The 12,911-nt window shown below is 38.3% G+C and overlaps 1 pseudogene; it reads left to right on the top strand.

Moving 5' to 3' along the window:
• Nucleotides 1-12,911, top strand: part of LOC129681239 (zinc finger protein 120-like) — a 33,326-nt pseudogene that overhangs the window by 16,732 nt on the left and 3,683 nt on the right.

Below are 12,911 nucleotides of genomic sequence, written 5' to 3'. Positions count from 1 at the left end.
GTCTCTCTCGGTACTGCACACAGACACATGCAAACAAAACACCCATATACATAAAATAAAAATAAAGTTTAAATTATCAAATTCTCTTTTGTGATGTCACAGCCCTGAGAGAGACGTCAGGGTAGTTAAAATGAACTTCTACTGATTCTTCATGGAAGCAGCTGTGGCCTTTCTATGAGCCAGTGTTCTCAGAGGAAAAAAATAGCCTTATTGAGAGGTTAAAAGGACTCAACAAAGATGTTCCTCAGGCATAGTGTCAACAGTGCTGATAGCTGTATTTTCCTATTTTCCTTGTAGTATTCAGAATTTTTGCTCTCTGTATATTTGTATAATTGTACATTGAAGCATCCACCTGATATATCAGATATCATGATTACCAGACGTCAATGCCTCCTTAGCAGTCTACTTTCATGGCGTCCTTTACATCATTTTCAGCTATGCACTTTGTGGTTCAAGATGGACATTCCAGAGATATTTATGTCCATCACTTTTAAAGATTTCTATGCTTTTCTGCATGATTTTGAGCTAAGAGTGTCCTTATAGCTCCAATTTTACATTGTGACCACATTCAGAATTTTATTGAGTATGGATTTTATTTAGCATTCCTTAGGGTAGGTGAACACACATTTGAACATACTAAAATTCCCTATGTGAAATCCCAATGGTTGCTTTGTTGCAGAAAAACTGCTTTGGAAAGGACTCTCATGCTCTTCTTCTTGCCTGCCCTAGGACAAAACAATATCTTTCTCAATTCGTTGTCTGGTGGCAATTCTGCATAGTCATTTTGACCATATCTGGATTTAACTAAAACCAAAAGAGTTGGGTACTGTGTCGAATTTTTCTTCATTATAACTTTTTACATGGAAAAACCCTTCTTGAATATGAGTGTTTTGAGGTGATAAGATTTACCTATAGTGTAGGCTGCAGCTTCTGGTTTCATCCTATATATATATATATATATATATATATATATATATATATATATATATATATATATGACAGGGAAGCTATTAGCTCTTTCTCTTTTTCTGCTTGCCCTACTGCTGGATATCAAGTTTATATTTTGTAGCATTAGAGCCCACTTCTTTGTAATTCTGGTATATACTGATATTCATCTGAGACACTGAACTTCATGGATTGAACAACTACTAGCTTTCCGTTGTTCGTCTGCCATTGTTTTGGACTAGTTGTACCACAGCCTGTGAAACATTCAAATAAATAATCCATTCTTAGAGTGAATTTATCTAAGGACCCTTGTGTTTCTTTTTCCCTTTCTCACTGAATAAGATGTACAGGCTAACAATAGTGCTCCATACTTTTGTCATCACTTTCTTGCTCTTCTGTTAGTTCAGTATCATGCCTACCAGTTAAAAAGTAGCTTCAGTTCACCTGAACCCAACATGAAGATAAAAACTAAAAATCTTGTTTCTTAAATTTCCTCTTTAATTGTGGGACAGACTTATAATTCCACTGCAAGTTGATGATACAAGTTATCCACCTTGATTCCAGGAATAGGGGGAAGTGCCTAGTGAATGTTGTAACTTGTTGAGGTCAGGATCACTGCCCACAAAGGGGAGGAGCAGGCAGCTGAGCTCAAGTAGTGAGTCCTCCCTGGGCTGGATGGGAAGACAGACAGAAAGGCAAATCTCTGCATTCCTGGAAAAGTTTTGGTACAGGATAGTAAGCCTGAACCACAGGCTATGTAACTTTTGCACATTCTAACCCTAACAAAGGTGTTTATTTCACTCAAGATGAACTGGTCAATCAGAGCCTCTGGGTAGATGTTCCTATCAGGTAAAGGAGCAGGTTCTTCGGGGAGTTCTAGAGTTCTTCTGGAGGTTCTGCCCTGTAGCTGATCAGGCTTGAATGATCTGGTATTAGGTGCTCTGAACACTATAAGTTGGTGTTGTGAGGGAAACTCAAGCAAGTTCCAAAGTCCCAGCATGGTGGATGGAGTGTTAATACCCATAAATGGAGGGAGCAGGCCACTGACCAGAACTAGCTGGAGTGATGGGTCCTGCCTGGGGATAGGTGGAAAGAAAGAGGACAGGCACAAGTGCTACTATAATGCAAGTCTCTGGAGGTCTGGAAGAGGCAAAGCCCAGGGCTGGAAACCTGGGCCTGGTAGTATTGTGCAGTGTCCTTCAGCACACTCTTAACTCTAAGAGATGTGCTCATGTCACTCTAGACTCACTAGCCAATGAAGGCATTTATGCAGAAGGGAAGGTGAATCCTTTTGGGTACCCTGTGCTAGGTTCCACTCTGTTTCTGAGCTTCCTTGAATGGCTGCTTGTGATGAGATGTGAGAGCCGCTGCTGCATGTTGTGAGGGAAGCTCAAGCAAGTTCCAAAGTCCCAAAATGGAAGTCTCCTGTCCATATATAAATTGTTTGGAATATTATCTGGGGCCCAAACGTGAAAGAAACTTACCGGTGACAGCATATGTGGATTGCAAAATCTGTGTTTAGCTGGCTCCTCTTTGAACATTAGCCAGAGCTGGATGAGTGCTGCCATTAAAAAGATTTTTTTAAAATTAATCTTTATTTAAGTGGAGGGTCATTGCGCAGAAATGGGAGTAGCAGGCTGCTGGACACAGCTAGCTGGAGTGGTAGGTCCTGCCTGAGGCTGGATGGGAAGACAGATGAGTATGCTATTGGAGGACAGGCACAAGGGCTAATGAAATACAAATGACTGCACATCAGGAACATGCATGGCCCTTAACTGGAAGCCAAGGCCTGTTGGAATTAGGCTTTGTCTCTTGAGCACACTCTAAGCCTAAGGGAGGGGCTCATGTCACTCGACTCACTTGCCAATCAGGGCTGGCAGGCATAAGAGGAGGAGTGTTTTTCCAGGAGCCAAGCTGCAGGTTCTGCTCTGTTTCTGAGCAGGCTTGTTTTCTAAGCACCACTGAGTGCTCCGAGGGGTGGTCTGACAAGCTCTGAAGTTGCACCACGATGAGCTCAGGGTAACTGCCCACAGTGTGGAGGAGGAGGAGCAATAAACTGAACTCAAGGAGCTGATGGGGTTGATTCTTGCCAAAACTGGGCAGTAAGCAGTGGACATATGCAGCCACCTCTGAGGTCTCTTGTGGTCCTGGTCATTTCCCGGACCAGATGGTGGCCTCTGAATAAGTTCACTATGGGGGCTACATTTTAACACTTTTGGAGCAGGGGCTTGTGTGTAGAAGCATCCTTGGCAAGATGCCAAACCAGGAGAGCACTTATTTCTCCAAAATCTTCTATAAGTTCTGCTGGTAAAGTCTGGGTTCAGGGCCCTTGGAGGGGGTTTGCTTTGGATCCTGAGATCCCAAGACTTTCTACCTCGTAAAGCTATGTTTTTCACTCCCAGCGTCACTCTGGACATGGCCAGTAATTTTCTTGAGATGCCTTGTTTTCATCTTGTGCAGCAATGTTTTGTTAGACTCCTTTTGAATTTTTCTCAGTAACAAAACTTCCTCCTGCGTTCATAGATGTTACCCTTTTTTTCCCTTTTGTAAGTGGTATGCAAAATGCTATTCTTAAGAAGGTTACTTGGCATAAGATATTGCTCGTAGAAAACCTCTCCACCCCACGTTGTCTAATTTCTGCCCTGTACTTATCCCATCTTTTTCCTCTGGGGCCTTCTACTAAGGATGCTGTTGCTGATGAATAACCTGCCGTTTCAGGGCACTGGTGTACTTAAGAAATTATTCTTGGAATACCTTTGCTGTGTAAATGTCTAAGCGGCTAAACTTACAGTCTCCTGTCCATATATAAAGTGTTCGGAATATAATCTGGGGCCTGGACATGAAAGAAACTTAATGGTGATAACCTATGTGGATTGCAAAATCTGTGTTTAGCTGGCTCCTCTTTGAACATTAGCCAGAGCTGGATGAGTGCTGTCATTAAAGAGATTTTTTAAATTAATCTTTATTTGAGTGTACAGTGATTTCTTTCTGGGAAGGCATATTGATTCTAGGACAGCTGCAATTTTTGTCTCTTTAAGAAAATCTTAGAGAGTCTGTGTTGACTCAGGTCACTTTGCAGGGAAATGTCCTGCATTTCTTTTTTTTTCAAAGTGAGTATACACCTGTATTTTTCAGATATATTTATCTTTTTAAAAAGTTAATTGTTGGTATTGTTTTTCTGTTACATTTTCTTTATGTACTACTCATCTGGTCTCTTGTTTGTTTTTAATCACTACTATTTCCAAGTCATTAAGAATTTCATTACTTTTATCAAAGGCTGTGATATTTGTGTTTTTTAGACCCATGTCTCTTGTAACTCAGCCTTTCCTCATGCTATGCAGGTTAGATTTGCTTTGAATACTAATCTTTCCTCTGCTGTCCAGCATCTGGAAAACTGTCCTGTAGCTCCTTTCAGGTGGTCTCTTAACTGGTCAGTGCAAAGGAAAAGAGACCAGTGAATGAGTGTCATCCATCCTCTCTGTCCATTTGAGGGGAATGGCAAATAAATAGGGACATGTGTAAGAATTGAGTTCATTGACAAACCTTAAAGCTGGTGTAGTCATAGCCCACAAAGAGACAGCGAAAAAGGTTAGAGCCTTATGCTCTGAGAGTAGTTAACAATGAATTGTCAAGTAATCAATTTTGGAAGATCATTAAAATCCAAAATGGGCATTTTTGATGGTTCACAGACCATGGCAATCAAGAATCTGAATGCAGACCTGAATTTATTTCTAGAAAACAAATTTCTGTAGTTAATACTAGTTCAACCAACACAGGAGATGTGTTCAAACTGCTGTGGCTGGGCACAGAAGGAATATTATTTTTCCATTCTGAAAATGTACATGAGAGAAAAATGTGTAATACTTGGTGTCCTCTAGTAAATATATGTAGTTCCTGGAGGATATTCTCCCATAAAGCCTGTTTCACCTTTTTAAAATAATGTTTTAGATTATAAGTAAATCAAACTCCTTTGACCTTCCTGTTAAGTCTCAAATATTGGGACAAATGGCTGAGGTACCTATTTAACATATCAAAGCAGACCTTCTGGGTTCTCCCAGCATCCTTCTGTTTCTATCTGTTACAGGGTATGAATGGCATAGCAAGTCCTCCAGTGCAAGGGTTTGTCTGTCCTTCTCAATGCTGTCTACCTTTTGTTATCCAACTATTTTGGATACCTGGTCTTTTTCATCTGTCATTTACCATCCTGGCCTCTTGGTCTGCCTCTCTAGTCCTAACTCGCTTCATATGAGGACTCTTAGTCTGCCTCTCAAGTCCTCACTCTCTTCATATGGCTCAGAGGTATATCTACTGTGGACTCTCCCAAATGTTCCTGTATCTGTCTTTGCTTTCCTTTTTATCTAACAGAAACTTTTTATTTCACCATAACTAGGAATAGCCATATCTTTTCATTTTTGTTCCTTTTTAAATTCACTTTCTAATTAACACTAATTACTTTTGAATTCATGGTCACTTTTTTCACTAAGTCTTGTTACTTTTTGACTTTGATTAAAGGTTGGCTGCAGGACTTCTCAGCTATGAGGTAGAGTTGACTATATTGGACATTGAGTATGTAACAGAATGTGGAAAACCATGCTCCATTTAAGAGGAGCAGGAAGAGCTCTGAGAGACTGAAAAATTTTACAGAAACACAAATTTCTCTGACTAGGGCGGTGTCTGCTCCTAGCTGGGAAGGCCTCAGCTATCTGAGTCATTTGATCTTTGATCCCCAAGTAGAGGAGCTCCTAGCCACTAGTGTCATGAGGTCCAGCTGCGGTGTCCACGTTAATAACAGAGATAGTAGGTAGTGTACAGATTTTCTGCCAGATTCTCTCCTGATGCAGCTACAGGGACCTCTGAGGGAGACTAGAAACCACACTATGGTATGTTTTTGAGGTCATTCTCCCCAGGCTAGGAGGAGCAATTCTGCTGAACTATCTGAGTCTGATCTGCTGGGAGTGAGATGAGAACGTGGTTCTCATTGTTTGTTGCCTTGGGCAGAAGCCATTGGCCTCTGACCCATCCTGAGTGTGGTTTCCCTGGGGACAGGGAGGCTTGCAGCCCTTAGAGTGGAGGGTGTGGTTGTTATAATAATACTGTGGAATGCACACAGTCATTGCTTTTGGTGTGCCATAGAAAGGCAGATTGGAAATCATAAGGTCTGGTTCCTACAAGTTCCGAACCTTGACTTCCACATTACATTTTGTGTGAAAAAAATTACACAGAATTTCAAGACTAGTAGACATGAGGTGATGAGAATCATGGTTCAACAATACTTGGTTAGAACTTTATTTGCCTTTCCGTTATCACCAGCTGCAATGGCACAATCCAGGGAAATTCAATTTCAGGATACTAAAGCAATTTCTGAGATCTGGAAGTTTCTAAGGTGTACATAGTAGGTGAATATCGCAGATTCTACATTTTACACAATCCATGTGAGAGGAAGTAGATATTAAATCATTCTTCATGCTTGTTTTGTATATGGGGGTCAGTGGGTCTGGGTGTGCCTGAAAGCACAAGGGGTTGGGGATGGAGGGTTGCAGTGTCATGGCCCATTTTTGTGGTAACAGTCATTTTGAAAGAGACCCCTTGACAATGGGGCCTCTCTGTTTGGAAGAGAGATCAGTAGTACCCCCCTGCATTGATTTCTATTCTCCTGGTTCTCTCCCTCATCTGCTCTCCATATACCTGATACTCTTCCCTGTTACCTTCCCCACTCCTCCTCCCACCCTGTTTCTTCCCTCCATTTGCTTCAGATCCCATTTTATCTTCTGACTGAGTTGTCTTCATCCTGCCTTTGCTCTTCTTGTGGATTGTTCCATGGTCATCCTGTATTTTATGGTTAATTTCCACTTATAAATGAGTACGTACCATGTGGGAATTTCTGTGTCTGGGCTCCCTCACTCAGAAAAATCTTTCCTCTTTCCATTCATTTGCTTGCTGATTGCATGAAGACTTTATTATTAATAGCTAAGTGGTCTTTCATTGTGTAACTGTACCAGATCTTCTTTATCCATTCTTGAGCTGAAGAACATCTAGGTTGTTTCCAGTTTCTATTTATTACAAATAAAGCTGCTATGAACATAGTTGATCAAGTGTTCTTGTGGAATGGTAGAGCATCTTTTGGGTGTATTCCCAGGAGTCGTATAGCTATTGAGGTATATACATATTGAGGTAGGTATATTCTTAATATTTTAAAAATGTCTAGATAGGTTTCCAAAGTGGTTGTATATATTTTCATTCTCGCCAGCCCTGAAGATGTGTTCTCCTTGCTCTACATCCCCATCAGCATGTGTTGAAATTTGAGTTTATGATTGTAGCCATTCTGACAAGTGTAAGATGGAAATGCAGAGTTGTTTTGATTTGCCTTTCTCTAATTACCAAAGACATTTAACATTTCTTTTAATGAATCTCAGCCATTAGAGCTTCCTGTGTTGAGAGTTTTCTGTTTATATCTGTACCACATTATTTAATTGGGTTATTTGGTTTGTTGGTATATACTTTTTTTGATTCTTTATTTTGGATAGTAGCCTTTAATCAGATAGATATAGTGTTGGCAAAGGTCCTCTCCGAGTCTGCTTGCTGCTCTTTGTCCTATTGATAGTGTTGTTTATCTTCCAGATTATTTTCCGTTTCATTATGACCCTTTCATTAATTGATAATCTTACGTGTCTGGGCTGTTGGTGTACTATTCACAGAGGTATCACCTATTACTATAATGAGTTCAAGGCTATTCCTCAATATTTCTTATATTTAGTATATCCAGTTTTATGTTGTAGTCTTTGATCCAGTTGGACTTGAGGTTTGTGATAAATATGGATGTATTTGCATTCTTTTATATACAAACATCAAGTTAGTCTGACACCATTTGTTGAAGGTGCTTTCTTTTTCTCATTCTATGGTTTTAGTTTCTTTGTCAAAAATTTGTTTCCTGTCCTGTAGTAATGTGGGCTTATTTCTGGGTCTTTACTTTGTTTCTGTTGATCAACCTGTCAGTTTCTATGCCAACACAATGCAGTTTTTATTACTGTTGCTATGTAGAATAGCTTGGAATTATGAATGTTAGTATCACTAGATGTACTTTTATTGTATAGAATTATTTTAGCTATCCTGAGTTTTTTATATTTATGTATGGAGATAAGATAGTTGCTCTTTCAAGGTCTTTAAATAATTGTGTTAGAATTGTGATGGGAATTGCTTTGAATCTGTAGATTGCAATGGTTAAGAGGAACATTTTCTTACTATGTTAATTGTACGATCCATGAGCATGAGAGATATTTCCATCTTCTGATATCTTCAGTTTCTTTTTTCAGGGGTGTTAAATTCTAGTCATACAGGTCTTTTACTAGGTTGGTTAGCATTACACCAAAATATTTTATACTATTTGTGATAATAGTTTATGGTGTTGTTTTACTAATTTCATTCTAACCCCTTTTAAGCCCTTTGCATACAGAAGGGCTACTGACTTTTTCAGTAAATTTTGTATCCAGCCACTTTGCTGAAGGTGTTTTTCAGATGTAGGAGTTCTCTTGTACAATTTTAGGATCCCTTATGTATATATTAGTATATCATCTGCAAATAGTGATACTTTGATGTCTTCTTTTCCAATCTGTATCTCCTTGATCACCTTCAGTTGTCTTATTCCTCTAGCTAGGACTTCAGTGGAATTTCTTTAACTTCCTTTTGATTTAATTTTATATAGGCTATAGGCTTTTTCTTTGTTGCCTTTATTATGTTTAAGTTTGAACCTTGTATACCTGATCTTCCCAATTCTTTGAACATGATTGGGGTGTTGGATTTTTTAAAGGCCTTTTCAGCCTCTAATCAGATGAACATTTTTTTTTCTTTCAGTTTGTTTATAAGTTAGATTAAGTTGATGGATTTTTTATTTCTTGAACCATCTGTGCATCCCTGAGATGAAGGCTACTTCATTTTGGTAGGTGATATAATTGATGTGGCTTTGAATATGGTTTGTGAGTATTATATTGAGTATTTTTGCATCATTGTTCATTAGGGAGTTATTTTATTTAGTATGGGGCACTTTTAATGAATGATTCCATTCTTTAAGGGCTATAGGCCTCATTTTTTTGTTTTTGTTTTTGAAGTCTACATTACTTTTTGTAGTCCGGGCTGTCATCTAACAGGTACATAGACCAAGGCAGGCCTCAAACTTAGAAATCCACTTGAAAGTGGCTCTAGAGTCTTAGGATTAGGTGTGGGCTCACATGGCTGGCCTTTTTGTTCTGTTTTCATATTATTACCTGATAAGCCTGGAATGTAGGTTTTGTACATGTCAAGCATATGCTCTTGTGTAGATCTTCATTATGATATTAATACTACTTGAACTTTCTGAGTCATATGATTGCAACTGTGTGATATTCTTTTATAGTGCTTGTTTTAAATTTTTTGAATGGATACTACTATTTTTCATATATATGGATAAGCACCTCATGTGGGCCTGGCCCTCACAGTACTCAGAAGATGGCCTTAGAACTCCGAAACTAGGATAATAGATAGGTATGTGCTCCTATATGTGGGTTATATTAAGGTAGGCTATTCAGAGGCCTATAGGGAAAGGCAAATGAAGCTTCAGCAACTCCTAATGCTCATTGAAAGTTCCTGATCCACTGCACACAGTATTGATCTCCTAGGGAATCCTAGAATACTAGTGAAGTCTCAAAATGTTTCCCAGTCTAGGGTGGTGACTTCTAACCCTCATCTTGTTGGTAGTCTCTTAAGGTGACCTTGCCCCCGACCAACTCCCAAATTTCATTATAGTTATACCAACCAGGTTTGTTACTGTTACTTGAGGATAGCATGGAATAGTCTGATTTGGTTTTCAGTCATTTAAAGGCTGTTACACTGAATAGTAAAGTTAGATCTCCACCTTTGAGTATTGTCTTTGGAGTTTGATTACCAGGTTTCTTTGTGGACTCTGTCACCCCTAACCACTTTCCCCATGGTTCCTGATTCACACCTATGGAAGTACTGGCAATCAGGCCCAATTATTTTAAAGACCAGCAACACCGCTTCACTGCGGAGCCAGCTTTCATACCCTATGTTGCCTCTTTTATTTTATTCTATTTATTTATGTATTTATTTTTAATAATTTATTTGATTTTATTCTATATGTATTGATGCATGTGAAATCCATTGAACTGATAGCTATGAGCTGTCATGTGAGTGCTGGGAACTTAATTAGGGTCCTCTGGAAGAACCGACAGTGTTCTTAACCAGTGAGCCATCTATCCAGCACTTTATTGTGCCTATTTTTGATCAACATTTATATTGCTAATATTTTCAGCTATCATTTTGTAACAGTTTAACATACATTTCATTTTAGCAAGATCGTATTAATCTTACATTTTAAATGATTTCTGGTTTCTAGAACATGTTGACAAAACTGGAGAGAATGCATTACTCTGTAGAATCTTGTGAAAAGATCTCTCAGTTCTATTTTTCTGTTTGATTGCTTAATTTTTGCAGAGTAATAAGGTTCTTATTACATACCCCTGACTGTCCTGGAACTTATTGTATAAATCAGGAAAGTATCCAGCTCTATGAGATATACCTGCCTCTGTCTCCTGGGGGTCTTTGGAATGAAATGCATGAGAAAATACACCCATCTTGCCCATTGTTTTTATAGACAGTAATTGTTCATACAAATTCTCTGTTGTGTTCTCAGTACAGCTGATCTGTTTACTGCTCTCTCATTTTATGTCTGTTAACTGGCATTTCTCTTGAAAGAATATATCCTAATCAAAGGATACAGAAATTAGAGATGTGATCCTCTGTATTCATGTACCTTCTAAAAGGAGTTGGTGTTTACATTAGAACCCATGTGTCAGAAAATAAAGTATACATTTCAAATATTGTCAGTATCATGCTTTCTGTTGTACACATGTGCGGATATTCAAGACTGCATTGACCTACAATGATGTGCATGTGAACTTTACTCGAGTAGAGTGGGCTTTGCTGGATCCTTCACAGAAGAACCTCTACAAAGATGTGATGCTGGAGACCTACAGAAATCTCACTGCTGTAGGTATGACAGTGAATTTTCTTCACTTTTTAAAATATGTGGGAAACATTATTGATGCACTTCTGTAATTTCACTTGAGGATGAGGAAGAACGAAGTGAATGGTTCACCTCATTGACCATAGATCACGACCTAAATTTTGCCTTATTTTCAATGATAAATCATATATTTTTTGGTACTGTATTTTAGGCTGCAATTGGGAAGATCATAATGTTGAAGAGCATTATCAAAGTTCTAGAAGATGTGCAAGGTAACATTCATGTGTAAGCTGTTAGGAATATGGTTCTGAGAAGTATTAATATGTCCTGGATGTTTGAAAGAGAAGTGATAGTATAAATGAGCTGCTTTAAGTGTATTTATTGATGATAGCTAACTTGTTACCAAACCACATGCCTCTGTTAGGTATTTGATGTGTGTTTGCAAGGCACTCCTTAAGAAAGAATGCATGGAAACCGTATCTTACCCAAGATAACAATTTATATCATAGCCTCACAAGAGCTTTGCAATAGAAATGCAATTTAGTCTCGTACAACTCAGATATCACAAATGGTATTTATAGTAAATAGGTGATGAAAGTATGTCCAAAACATTATACTAAGCAAATAGTCCATATTAAAGCTGGGGTTATTCATATACTTTTACTACTTTTGCTAAGTTTTGTGAGAAGGGCAGTTTTTTAGAGTCATGAATGTTGTGGAAAAACTGGACTCCATATAGCACATGTCTGTGATGAACAAAAATCAAGTGTGTGAATGCAACGTGAAACCATGTCACTTTTTATTCTTCTTTTAATGGGTATATCTTTGTCAAAATGAATACAAGTAATGATAGCATAGTGACATTGAAAGAAGCAATGTACCTCACAGAACGACTAAAAGGTATAATAGTCCCCATTTTGGGTAGATTTTTAAAAGGTGATACCTGTTAGTGATTTATATGGGATATTCATATCTTACAGCAGTACAAATAATGACACAGAGGATTTTTAATATTGTAAACCTTAAGTAATTTACTTGGACAGATCCCGAACCCTCTTTCTCCTTTAACACAAATAAACCTAGCAAGGTGTCCAACTGCATGGCCAGATCTACCTCTTTGTTCTGGTTCCTGTCTATCTGTTATAGGCTGTTTCTTTGCTTTCTTCTTCCCAGCAACCCTCTCTCTCGCATAAGTTCTGCCCTCCATTTTGTGCCCTGCTATATTAGTTGTTACCTCTATATTATGTCCAATAGACAAGTAAGGAAGTACAAAGGTTTACAAAATATATGACAGGTGATGGGCCATAGAAAGAACAATACAAAGATCTGGCCAGCACTTAGCTCTCTTTACTGGCTCAGCAATCAACATTCACATATACTGACACACTTTCACACAATACACACCAACATCAGCTTCATTAGCAATACTCACAAACTCACACTGCAGTAAATATAAGTATTAAGAATGTGGAAATTCTTCTGTTTGTCATAATTACCTTTGCAATTTTAGCGTGGATCATTGCATAGGAAAATTTAGGAAGCCAATCAGTGTGTTAAAGCTCTGAGGTCTTGTAGTTTTCTACAAATATGTGATAAAACATCTTATAAAAGAAAAATATGAATGTGAACCAGGTAACAAATATTTTCACAATCATGTTTTCAAGTATGCAAAACAACCTATAGATAAGAACACCAGAAATGTAAAAATAGTAATGAAACCTCAATATGTAATTTCTCTTTACCTTTACACCAAATTGTAAAATTAGGTGACAAGGACAAATAGAGTCATCACCGTAAAGAATGTGGTAAAGCTTTCATATGTACCAATTATCTTTGCAGGTATGAAAACAGTCATACTGAAGAGAAGCCCTCTAACGATATTCAATATGATGAAGGCTTTAAACATCACAGTAGTGCCCACACATATAAAAGAATGCAAACTGGTGAGGAT

The sequence above is a fragment of the Psammomys obesus genome, unplaced genomic scaffold, assembly GCF_907164565.1.
Source record: "Psammomys obesus unplaced genomic scaffold, mPsaObe1.curated_primary_1811, whole genome shotgun sequence".
Classification (NCBI taxonomy): Eukaryota; Metazoa; Chordata; class Mammalia; order Rodentia; family Muridae; genus Psammomys; species Psammomys obesus.
The sequence above is the reverse complement of the archived record's forward strand: the minus strand, read 5'-3'. Positions and strand labels throughout refer to the sequence as shown.